General features: G+C 37.8%; 1 protein-coding gene across 1 annotated transcript in view; it reads left to right on the forward strand.

Moving 5' to 3' along the window:
- The window catches only part of LOC142235947 (uncharacterized), an 874494-nt gene that overhangs the window by 143150 nt on the left and 718121 nt on the right, over window positions 1-13223 (forward strand). The gene's annotated exons all lie outside the window — the stretch shown is intronic.

Consider the following 13223-nt stretch of genomic DNA (forward strand, 5'->3'; position numbering starts at 1 on the left):
TTTTCTATAAAAATAAAATTTTGACAAAAATTTCTATGGAAATAAATTTTTTTATACCCTGCGCCACACTGTGGAACAGGGTATTATAAGTTAGTACATAAGTTTGTAACACCCAGAAGGAGGCGAGATAGATACATGGTGTCTTTGGCAATAATGCTCAGGGTGGGTCCCTGAGTCGACATAACAATGTCCGTCTGTCCGTCCGTCTGTCTGTGAACACATTTTTGTGATCAAAGTCTAGGTCGCAATTTAAGTCCAATCGCCTTCAAATTTGGCAAATGTTCCTAATTTGGGTCAGAATAGAACCCTATTGATTTTGGAAGAAATCGATTCAGATTTAGATATAGCTCCCACATATATCTTTCGCCCGATTTGCACTTATATGGACCCAGAAGCCAGAGTTTTGTGCCGATTAGCTTGCAATTTTGCACAAGGAGTACAATTGGTAGTATAGTCATGTGTGCCAAACTTGATTGAAATCGGTTCAGATTTAGATATAGCTCCCATATATATGTTTTTCTGATTTCGACAAAAATTGTCAAAAAACCAACATTTTCCTTGTTAAATCGCCACTGCTTAGTCGATAAGTTGTAAAAATGACTCTAATTTTCCTAAACTTCTAATACATATATATCGAGCGATAAATCATAAATAAACTTTTGCGAAGTTTCCTTAAAATTGCTTCAGATTTAAACGTTTCCCATATTTCTTTACTAAAATTGTGTTCCATCCTAGTGCATTAGCCAACTTAAATTTTGAGTCTATAGATTGTGTAAAAGTCTATCAAATTCTGTCCAAATCGAGTGATATTTAAATGTATGTATTTGGGACTAAACTTTATATATAGCCCCCAACACATTTTACGGATGTGATATGGTATCGAAAATTTAGATGTACAAAGTGGTGCAGGGTATAATATAGTCGGCCCCGCCCGACTTTAGACTTTCCTTACTTGTTTAGAAATACAGTTTTGACAAAATTTTCTAAAGAAATAAATTTAAAAAAAAATCTAAAGGATTAAAAAATTTCTTTAGATATAAAATTGTTGCAAAATTTTCTATGGAAATAAAATTTTCATAAAATGTTCTATAAAAAAATAAAATTTTGACAAAATTTTCTATAGAAATAAAATTTTGACAATATTTTCTATAGAAAAATATTTTGAAAAAATATTCTGTAGCAAAAAAAATTGAAAAAATAAAAAAAATTAATATAATTTTCTGTATAAATAAAATTATGAAAACATTTTCTATAGGAATAAAATTTTGACAAAGTTTTCTATAGAAATAAAATTTTGAAAAAATATTGTATAGAAAAAAATTTAACAGAATTTTCTATGGAAATAAAATTTTGACAAAATTTTGTATAGAAAAATATTTTGAAAAAATTTTCTATAGAAATAAAATTTTGAAAAAATTTTGTATAGAAAAAATTTTAAAAAATTTTTCTATAGAAAAAATTTTGAAAAAAATTTCTATTTTAAGAACATTTTGTATAGGAATAAAATGTTGGCAAAATTTTCTATAGAAAAAAATTAACAAAATTGTCTATGGAAATAAAATTTTGATAAAATTTTTGCTTGAAATAAAACGTTGACAAAAAATTTCTATAGGAGTAAAATCTTGATAAAATTTTTATAGGAATAAAATTTTGACAACATTTTCTATAGAAATAAGATTTTGAAAAAATTTTCTATAGAAAAAAGTTTTCTATAGAAATAGAATTTTGATAAAATGTTCTATATAAATAAATTTATGACAAAATTTTCTATAGAATTAAAACGTTGACAAAATTTTCTGTAGAATTAAAGTATTGAAAAAATTTTCTTGAGAAATAAAATTTTGAAAAAATTTTGTATAGAAATAAAATTTTGACAAAATTTTCTATAGAAATAAAAATTTGAAAAAATTTTGTATAGAAATACAATTTTGAAAGAAATTTTATAGAAATAACATTTTGAAAAAATTTTGTATAGAAAAAAATTTAACAAAATTTTCTATGAAATAAAATTTTGATTAAAATTTTGAATTTTTCTATAGAAATAAAATTTTAAGAAAATTTTCTATAGGAATAAAATTTTGACAAAATTTCTATAGAAACAAATTTTACAAAATTTTCTATGGAAATAAAATTTTGACAAAATTTTCTCTTGAAATAAAACTTTGACAAAAAAATTTCTATAGGAATAAAATCTTGAAAAAATTTTCTATAGGACTAAAATTTTGACAACATTTTCTGTAGAAATAAAATTTTGAAAAAATTTTCTATACAAAAGTTTTCTATACAAATAGAATTTTGGATGAAATGTTCTATATAAATAAAATTATGAAAAAATTTTCTATAGAATTAAAACGTTGACAAAATTTTCTATAGAATTAAAACGTTGACAAAATGTTCTATAGTATTAAAATTTTGAAAAAATTTTCTATAGTAGTACAATTTTGATAAAGATTTTCTTGAGAAATAAAATTTTGACAACGCTTGCTATAGAAATAAATTTTTTTTCTATAGAAATAAAATTTTGACAAAATTTTCTATAGAACTAAAATTTTGACAAAATTTTCTATAGAACTAAAATTTTGACAAAATTTTCTCTTGAAATAAGACTTTGACAAAAAATTTCTATAGGAATCAAATCTTGACAAAATTTTCTATAGGACTAAAATTTTGACTACATTTTCTATAGGAATAAAATTTTGAAAAAATTTTCTATAGAAAAAAGTTTTCTATAGAAATAAAATTTTGATTAAAATTTTGAATTTTTCTATAGAAATAAAATTTTAAGAAAATTTTCTATAGGAATAAAATTTTGACAAAATTTTCTATAGAAAAAAATTTAACAAAATTTTCTATGGAAACAAAATTTTTACAAAATTTTCTCTTGAAATAAAACTTTGACAAAAAAATTTCTATAGGAATAAAATCTTGAAAAAAATTTCTATAGGACTAAAATTTTGACAACATTTTCTATAGAAATAAAATTTTGAAAAAATTTTCTATGCAAAAGTTTTCTGTGCAAATAGAATTTTGGATAAAATGTTCTATATAAATAAAATTATGAAAAAATTTTCTATAGAATTAAAACGTTGACAAAATTTTCTATAGAATTAAAACGTTGACAAAATGTTCTATAGTATTAAAATTTTGAAAAAATCTTCTATAGTAGTACAATTTTTATAAAGATTTTCTTGAGAAATAAAATTTTGACAACATTTGCTATAGAAATAATTTTTTTTTTTTTCTATAGAAATAAAATTTTGACAAAATTTTCTATAGAACTAAAATTTTGACAAAATTTTCTCTTGAAATAAGACTTTGACAAAAAATTTCTATTGGAATCAAATCTTGACAAAATTTTCTACAGGACTAAAATTTTGAGAACATTTTCTATAGAAATAATTTTTTTTCTATACAAATAAATTTTTGAAATACATTTTTTTCTATAGAAATAAAATTTTGACAAAATTCTCTATAGAACTAAAATTTTGACAAAATTTTCTGTTGTAATAAGACTTTGACAAAAAATTTCTTTTGGAATAAAATCTTGACAAAATTTTCTATAGGACTAACATTTTGACAACATTTTCTATAGAAATAAAATTTTGAAAAAATTTTCTATAGAAAAAAGTTTTCTATAGAAATAGAATTTTGATAAAATGTTCTATATAAATAAAATTATGAAAAAAAATTCTATAGAATTAAAACGTTGGCAAAATTTTCTATAGAATTAAAACGTTGACAAAATTTTCTATAGTATTAAAATTAAAAAAAAAAAATTCTTGAAAAATAAAATTTTGACAACATTTGCTATAGAAATACAATTTTTTTCTATAGAAATAAAATTTTGACAAAATTTTCTATAGAACTAAAATTTTTACAAAATTTGATCTGAAGTTGATTGCAATCATCCAATTTGTATTCGTATATATTTTTTTAATTTTGTTCCCCCAACCTTCAGTCCTGGCCCCCATTGTGCAGTGTTTACTTTGAGATATGATTCGAATGATGTTATTTTGGTGTAGTGATGGCGTTGGCGCTGGCATTGAAGCTGCTGCTGTTTTTCAAACGTAATTTCCCCTATGACCACCAATCCATCCGATGGTTCTGAATCCGATGCTACTGGCCCCTAGCCACACAAATGTTCGAATGCCACATTTTAACACTCGTCAAATTCTCGCATGTAACCTGTCAGCAAGGAGTGACATTTGTGTCAAACATACTGCCCGTTGGGCCTAGTTGGGATGAAGTATGACCAGCCTTTCTGGCTGACAGAACGACCCATTCAAGCAAGATGTTGCCTTTAGGAGGAGGGAAGCCACGCTTTTTGCCAACTTGTTGGTGGTTTTATAGCCACGAGTTTTTCTTTTCTCCTTTGTTGTGATGCGTTTGTTTGGAGCTATTTTACTGGAAGTCAAGGTTTTCATCACTGACTGAGTGTAAGAGGGTATCTTTTTGGGGTCTTTGATTACGTTTTTTTTTTGCAAATGTAGTTCAAGCCACAATATTTTTTGGTTTTCCGTGGTCATCATTCGTAATGGGTTGAGGTTTTTATGTTTGAGTTCTTCAGCATTTTTATTGAGGTACATGCTCCACTCATAATAGAGACCACGGTTTTTTTTTCTGTCTTTGATATTTGGCAAAAGAGAAAAATCGGTGGCTTCTTGTAGTTTTTTTTTTTTTTTGCCTTGATTCAGTTTTGCTGGACAGATTGGGTTACACAAAGTCATCATATATTTTTGTCTCTCAAGTCGCTTTAATTTAGTTAAAGTAGCCGGTGGTGATGACGTAGATATTTTTGGCTATTTTTATAAAAAACAAAAAAATGAAAAACTTGAGGTTTTTATGGCAGTCCATTTTTTTTTCTTGGTTGGTGTGCAATTCTTTTGAAGAAGTGGTTCTGCAAATTACAAGCGTTGTCGTGATGTTGTTGTGTTTTTTTTTAAGTAGACCATCTTCACCTTTTGCTTTTGTTTGCTATTCGATGGTGGTTGCCTGGCTTGAAGTGCAAGCATTATGTCACTGACCTTAGATACCATTGTCCAAGCTAGCCCATTTCCATTGTGAAGTGGAATATCATGTCAGATGCCAATGAAAACTGAACTTGATGTCATTCCACAGATGAACATTTTTATTAGAGTTTTTCTGAGAACACTTGAAGCAACTGATTTTGTTTTTATTATTTTCTTCTCTTCTGGTGTGATTCAATGGAAGAGAGAATGCTTCTAAATACCCTCCAACACAGAGCAAAAATTTATGAAAATGTTCATAAATTGTCCCATTTTCATAAATTTTTGCACAAATCCAAGAAATGTGGAAATTCCCGTTAAAGTTCGGTTAGGCAATGTTGGACATTATAAAAAATCGATTTTGTTCAACTTTTTTTTGGACAAAAAGTCGATTCGTCTAAAAGTCGACGAAGAACATTAATAGTTTTGGTATTGATTCCGAGCCAAAAAAAAATTTAAATTCTCTTTTTTTTTAAAGTTTTGCGTAACTTTGATTCTACGAAACAAAGTTCAACACATTCGTGGATCCCACGGCGGCGGGTTCCGTGTACCGGATCGACCCGATGGACCCCATCCATTGGCCAGTGGCTGCCACATCAGTGTACGTGTTTGTTTCGTCCGTCTTTTTGTGTTGGTGAAGGTGCATCCCGGGGAGCTGTTGGTCCGAGCCGGGCTAGAGGAGAACCCCGGACCAAGGTATTGTTCAGTCTACCGAAACCTGATCCACCACCGTTCGGTTTCGGTCAGGTGTAACCGGTGCTTAGAGTGGGTGCACTTCGGTACTTGGAGTGGGTGCAATTTAATTGCAACGGGCTCCGGGGTAAGATTAGCGAGATCGTGGACTTTATGAATCGGAAAAGGATAAGGGCTGAATTCCACCTGCAGCCTACGCCATTGTGATGGATACAATGTGCTTCGAAAGGATCGCACGAGAAGTGGAGGTAGTGGCCTGGCTTTCATATTACACCGTTCCGTGCAGTATAGACCTAAAGGGTGATCCGGTCAAAATTTGGTCAAGGGAAAACGCGTGTAAATCGGTGAAATCGTTTATTTAAAAAATCAAATTAAATTTCTTTTTCAAGTTCAATTAGTATAAAATTCAGGAAAAATATTCAGTTAGGCTTTCGCTTTTCCAAATCCGAATTGCCGGGCCTCACGCTTGACGCCTGCCATCAGATTTTGTACAGCCACCTTGTCCACCTTCTTCGCCGCAGAAAGCCAGTTTGCCTTGAACTGCTGCTCGTCCTTAGCAGTTTTTTTGGTCTTCTTTAGGTTCCGCTTGACAATAGTCCAGCATTTCTCAATTGGGCGGAGCTCTGGCGTGTTGGGAGGGTTCTTGTCCTTGGGAACCACCTGCACGTTGTTGGCGGCGTACCACTCCATGACCTTTTTACTGTAATGGCAAGATGCCAAATCCGACCAAAACAGTACGGAACATCCGTGTTTCTTCAGGAAAGGCAGCAGACGTTTATTCAAACACTCGTACACGTAAATTTCTTGGTTGACAGTCCCGGAAGCTATGAAAATGCTGCTTTTCAAGCCACAGGTACAGATGGCTTGCCAAACCAGATATTTCTTTGCGAACTTTGACAGTTTTCTGTGCTTGAAAATATCTGCTACCTTTCCCCTTCCTTTTGCCGTATAAAACTCCTGTCCCGGAAGCTGCTTGTCGTCGGCTTTGACGTAGGTTTCGTCGTCCATTACCACGCAGTCAAACTTCGTCAACATCGTCGTGTACAGCCTCCGGGATCGCGCTTTGGCCGTCGTATTTTCATCGCGATTTGGAGTCACTACCTTCTTGTAAGTCGATAGTCCGGCTCGTTTTTTGGCTCGATGCACGGTTGTAGACGATACACCCAGCTTATTTGCGGCATCTCGGAGAGAGAGGTTAGGGTTTCGCTTGAAACTACCGGCAACTCTCTTTGTCGTCTCAGCGGCTTCCGGTTTTCGATTTCCCCCCGATCCAGACTTCCTGGCTGTCGACAAACGTTCCCCAAACACTTTAATTACATTTGTAACGGTTGATTTGGCAACTTTTAGCGATTTTGCCAGCTTTGCGTGAGAGTAGCTCGGATTTTCGCGATGCGCGAGCTAAATTTTGATACGCTGCTCTTCTTGCTTGGACGGCATTTTGACAACTGAAGAGTGAATTCCAAAATCAAAATAGGAGCACTATTCTACACACACACACCTTCAAAATGAGGGGTGTTCAGGTTTTTTAAATGCAAAATTGAAAGAAATACGTCAAGTTTATATTGACCAAATTTTGACCGTATCACCCTTTATCCCGCTTGTGCCAGGCACTAGTGACCCTTATATGGAATGTATGGGGGTAGCAGTCAAGTCTGGGGCTGCCAAGATAGAGCTATACAATGTGTATATACCGCCGGTTGGTAGCTGTGCACCAGGTTATAGCCCAAACATTGAGTGGCTGTTGTGCGGGCATAACCGATTGGTTCTAGGAGACTTTAATGCCCACCTTGAACTTTGGCATTCTCTCCTTGGTAATGACCAGAGAGGCATAGCGTTGGCAGAGCAGATAGATGACTCACATTTTGCACGGTGAACGAAGAGGCCCCCCACGAGGATTATGGGTGACTGCAGCTGTTCGCCAGATTTATCTTTAGCGTCGCCTGGTCTGATAAATGACGTCTCCTGGCAACCCGTCATTTCATTGGGATCGGACCACCTCCCCATAATTCTCACCATCAACCGACCCTCCGATTTTATAACCTATGAATGCCGGAAGTTTATTAATCAAAAGAAAGCAACTGGGAAGGCTTCAGAGAATACACCGATCGCCGCTTCAGTGAGCTCCCGTCCCCCTCTCATGTTCATGTTGCCCAGAGGGCGTTCCGGGACACCATCAACGCAGCAGCCGCTCGCTTCATACCCGCTGGTCGAATTGCCCAAGTGAGGCCCAACTTCCCAGCCTAGGCGGCGGGACCCGCAGACGAGCGTGATGAACGCCGTCGTGCTAACTCTGCTGATCCTAGAATCAGAGAACTAAATCTAGAGGTTAGTAAGATAGTCGACGAGCACAAGTGGAACGCTTGGTTAGAGCACCTGAATCAATGTAACTTAGGCACAGGGACTGGTAAATTGTGGTCAACAGTTAGAGCCCTCTCGAACCCCGCTACAAGGGATGATGGGATTTCAGTCACCTTTGGCGACGTGACTGTGACTGTGACTGATCCGAAGAGATGCGCCAAATACCTCAACCGACAGTTTGTCGAGCATCCCGAGAGTGATAGAGCGAAAACTAGAGCCACACGTCGCATACGTGGTCTCTGAGCCGACGACACACCACAATTTACTGCAGCCGAAGTTGCCAGTGTCATCAACAGCGCGAAACCATCCAAGGCGCTGGGCCCCGACGGAATTTCAATGCTAATGTTGAAGCGTCTGGGAATACTGGGTGTTGAGTACCTGACCAGACTCCTCAATTTGTCCTTAGAATCACTCATTATACCCGATGTCTGGAAGATGGGAAGGGTACTGAAACCAGGCAAAGATTCGAGTAAATGTGAATCGTACAGACCGATATCCCTTCTCTCGCCAGTATCCAAGACACTTGAGGTACTACTCCTCCCTAGCCTTGTGGAGAATTTTCCAGCTGCCCACCATCAACATGGATTCCGTATGGTACACAGTACGACGACAGCCTTACATGCCATTTCGACACATATCAATAAGGGACTTAATCAGCCCAGGCCGTGTCATAGGAAAGCTTTCGATACGGTCAACCATGCCACATTATTTGAGGACATCGAGAATACGTCCCTACCGGCAGGAGTGAAACGTTGGGTGCTGAATTATATGTGTGGACGCCAGTCGTACGTGGAATTCAGGGACAAAAAGTCAAAACCCCGTAGAGTTATACAGGGAGTTCCCCAGGGTGGGGTGATATGTCCGGCACTGTTTAACCTCTACCTGTCCTCGATTCCACGCCCACCTGACGGCGTCGAGATTGTATCATATGCGGATGACTGTACAATCTTGGCATCCGGGCCCAATGTTGATGACATCTGCGATCGTTTAAATGTCTACTTAGCTAATCTTACCAGTTATTTCACTGCGAGAAACTTGAGGATATCCCCCACCAAATCCTCAGCCACACTATTCACTACATGGAAGGCGGAAGTGCGCAGGCAGTTGAATATTAGTGTCGATGACGAAATAATTCCGACCACAAATTACCCCAAGATTCTTGGGGTCACATTCGACAGCCTTTTCAGGTCGTCTGCCCATGCCACTGCAATTTGTAATAAGCTCCGTGGTAGAAACAAGGTCCTCAAGTCACTTGCCGGCAGTACTTGGGGTGCGGACAAAGAAACCTTGTTAACTACCTAGAAGGCAATTGGCCGGTCAGTGGTAAACTGAGCCTCGGCACGCTTCCAATGCCATCCTGATTCCTTTACCAACGTTGTCTATCCGGTGATTCATTCATTGTATGTCCATTCGAACCTGGAAAGTGAAGTTGTTGTTGTTAATGTATGAATAAATAAAAGAACGTAAGAACAAATAAACGATTGGACATTGACACTACTGGTACCCTCCTTGGTATGGCTGGGGTAGTCAGGAGGTCGTAATGTTGCCTCACATTTGGATCTCATGCTGCAGATTTGGTTCTGATATCATGGAGTGACATCCAGTGACAATCCGCACCGTAGTATGCTGCATCGTTTGAAAATTTCTCCAGTGAGTATCGCTTATACTGGGAGTACAAGCTGGGTCCCCATTAGGGTCGTGACATACAGTGACAATCCGCACCGCAGTGTGAGAGGTAACTGTTCAAGTACCTGGAATAGCACCGACCTGGTCTCTCATCATCGCTGAGAGGTGGTAGTCTTCCTTCTAGCACAACGATGTTCTGATTGGGAGACAATGCCGAATTTATTCCGTCAGCACTGGCATGGCCATGTGGCATACTTCATATGTTTTTCTGATGTCTTGGAATGACATCTAGTGACAATCCGCACCGCAGTATTTCTCCATTGAATATTGCTTATACTGGAAGTTAAAGCGGGTGACCCATCGGGGGGTGACAACCAGTAACAATCCGCACCGCAGTGTGAGATGTAACTGTTCAAGTAGCTGGAGATTCCTTAACTGAGATATCTGGTTTCTCTAGGCAGATGTCTTTCATCATCACTAAGAGGTAGTAGTCTTCCTTCCAGCACAACGTTGTTCTGGTAGAAAAACATTGCCGCACTTATTCCCTCATTGCTGTCATCGCCTGTTAGGTCATTGAATGAATCTTTTCTGAAGCCGAAGCAGAAAGCCTTGGCTCCTTTATGTTAGATGTTGCCCTCCTCCATGAGTCATCATATGCGTGGCTCATCCCTTGAACTTTATACGATGTTGGTGGGTGAACGGTCCTATTTTCTTGGATTGACATCCTCTCTCAATCCGCAGCGCAGTATTAAAAATTTCTGCATTGCATCTAACAAGTTGGCTGATAAGTCCCCGGTCTAACAAAGAAAAACACATTTTTTTGTCAAAATTCGTTTTTATTATTCAACATAGTTCCCTTCAAGAGCGATACAACGATTATAACGACCTTCCAATTTTTTGATACCATTTTGCTAGTACTCCTTCGGTTTTGCCTCAAAATAGGCCTCAATTTCGGCGATCACCTCTTCATTGCAGCCAAATTTTTTCCCTGCGAGCATCCTTTTGAGGTCTGAGGACAAGAAAAAGTCGGTGGGGGCCAGATCTGGAGAATACGGTGGGTGGGGAAGGAATTCAAAGCCCAATTCATGAAGTTTTCCCATCGTTCTCAATGACTTGTGGCACGGTGCGTTGTCTTGGTGGTGCGTTGTCTTCTTCATATGGGGCTGTTTTGCCGCGATTTCGACCTTCAAACGCTCCAAGAACACCATACAATAGTCACTGTTGATGATTTTTCCCTTCTCAAGATAATCGATAAAAAATATTCCATGCGCATCCCAAAAAACACAGGCCATTACTTTGCCAGCGGATTTTTGAGTCTTCCGACGCTTCGGAGTCGGTTCACCGGTCGCTGTCCACTCAGCCGACTGTCGATTGTACTCAGGAGTGTAGTGATGGAGCCATGTTTCATCCATTGTCACAAATCGACGGAAAAACTCGGGTGTATTACGAGTTAACAGCTGCTAACACCGCTCAGAATCATCAAAACGTTGTTGTTTTTGGTCAAATGTGAGCTCGCGCGGCACTCATTTTGCACAGAGCTTCCGCATATCCAAATATTGATGAATGATATGACCAACACGTTCCTTTGATATCTTTAAGGCCTCTGCTATCTCGATCAACTTCATTTTACGGTCATTCAAAATATTTTTGTGGATTTTTTTGATGTAACCACCTCTTTCGAGCGTCCACTGCGTTCACCGTCCTCCGTGCTCATTTCACCACGTTTGAATTTTGCAGACCAATCAATTATTGTTGTTTTCCCTGGGGCAGAGTCCGGAAACTCATTATCAAGCCAAGTTTTTGCTTCCACCGTATTTTTTCCCTTCAGAAAACAGTATTTTATCAAAACACGAAATTCTTTTTTTTTCCATTTTTTTCACAATAACAAAAGTTGCTTCACAAAAGACGCTCTATCTCACAAACTAATTGACTAACTAGCGACGCCATCTATGTGTCAGACCGGGGACTTATCATCCAACCTGTTAGCTTACACTGGTAGTCCAAACGGGGGCCGCATAAATGATAAGGAAATTGCCAATCGACTCATAAGTCATTTGAATTGTCTCTTAATGTTTCCCACAAGTGTTACACACTATTTGATTCAGGATCTTGTTTCTACTCTTAACGTTTTTAGAAATTATTTCCGCATGTTTTCCAAAGGGAAACAGACTATCAAACGTCACACCAAGGACTTTAGGGGTTTGGACGTGGGGATGCTCTGGCGACGATGTAAAAATGGGTGCTGTCGATTTAGCAATAGAAAGATTCAGAATCCTGCTGAAAAAGAAATCCCCAAGTGCAGGATGGTAGTCATTGAACTTCACCTCAGATATCTCCATGTCTCTACCTGATGTAATTATGGAACAGTCGTTCGCATAGGTTATCAGATGAATATCTGATGGTTGAAGAGTAGATCCTGCCATGTGTAAGTTAAAGAGGAGAGGGCGGACAGTACACCGTCCGAGGTACGCCTCTTAATTCCACATAGTACTGTCTACCAGCCATGTATTTCGCCAACCATCTCCTAAGATTATTAGGGAGAAGTTCCCATACTCGGTCCACGGATGTGGATACCGAGTTCTAGGTTCATTCCTTGGTCCACGATGTGAAAATAGTCGCCATCGATTTAGGAAGAAAGTTTTAGATTCCAGTGGGAAAAGAAGTCCCTAAGTGTAAGGAGGTAGTCAAGCTCCGTGATGTACTACCTGAAGTGACTATGGAACAGTTATCCGCATAGGTTAGGCGGTGAACATCTGATGGTGGATGGGGAGCTTATGTCACGCAAAACTTACAAATGACTACCACCGCCTTGAGGTATGTCTTGTTTATTCCTCATAGGAGAAGATCTTTTTCCTCTGAATTCCTTATAGAACTGTCTGCCAGCCATGTAATTCGCCAACCATCCCTTCGCTTTATCGAACACTTGAGACAAGTCCAATGCTACGAGAATCGAACGTTTGTGCGGCCTCTTACTATTCAATCCCTCTGCAATGTTGGCTGTGTATTCACACAACGCAGTGGTTTTACTCCTGCCCGAGCGAAAACCATGCTGATGTTCTGTCAACATTAGATGGTCTGTGAAGTAGGGCAGTAAAATAACTTTCAGAATCTTCGTAATGGGAAAGAGGTCTCCAAGATGTGCTTGTTTTCCTGGTTTCAGAACTGGAACAACTTCCCTATTATCCAAATATCTGGTAATGAAGGTATAGCGTCATTTCCTCCAATGTGCTTCAATATTCTCGTAGCCAAGCCATCTGTGGAGCTCTTGTTGGCCTTTATCGTTGGGAGCACACGCTGCTCACTGATGACTGATGAGGGGAGCTGTCCTGTCTGAGTGCACGAAAGACTCTCCTTCTGCTTGTCTGATCTACTGTCTTGTCATGCTCGACGAACTGTCTGCAAAACGCATTCGCTACGCCGGTATCATCCTTCGAAGTTTGCCCCCCCCCCCCCCAAACGAAATGGAAATTTTATCTTACTTAAGTAATTGGAGATGGCAGATTGAAGCTAAAACAGCGCCCATTTGGTCTCCCTCATCAC

This window comes from Haematobia irritans, chromosome 4 (assembly GCF_050003625.1).
Source record: "Haematobia irritans isolate KBUSLIRL chromosome 4, ASM5000362v1, whole genome shotgun sequence".
NCBI classification, from domain to species: domain Eukaryota; kingdom Metazoa; phylum Arthropoda; class Insecta; order Diptera; family Muscidae; genus Haematobia; species Haematobia irritans.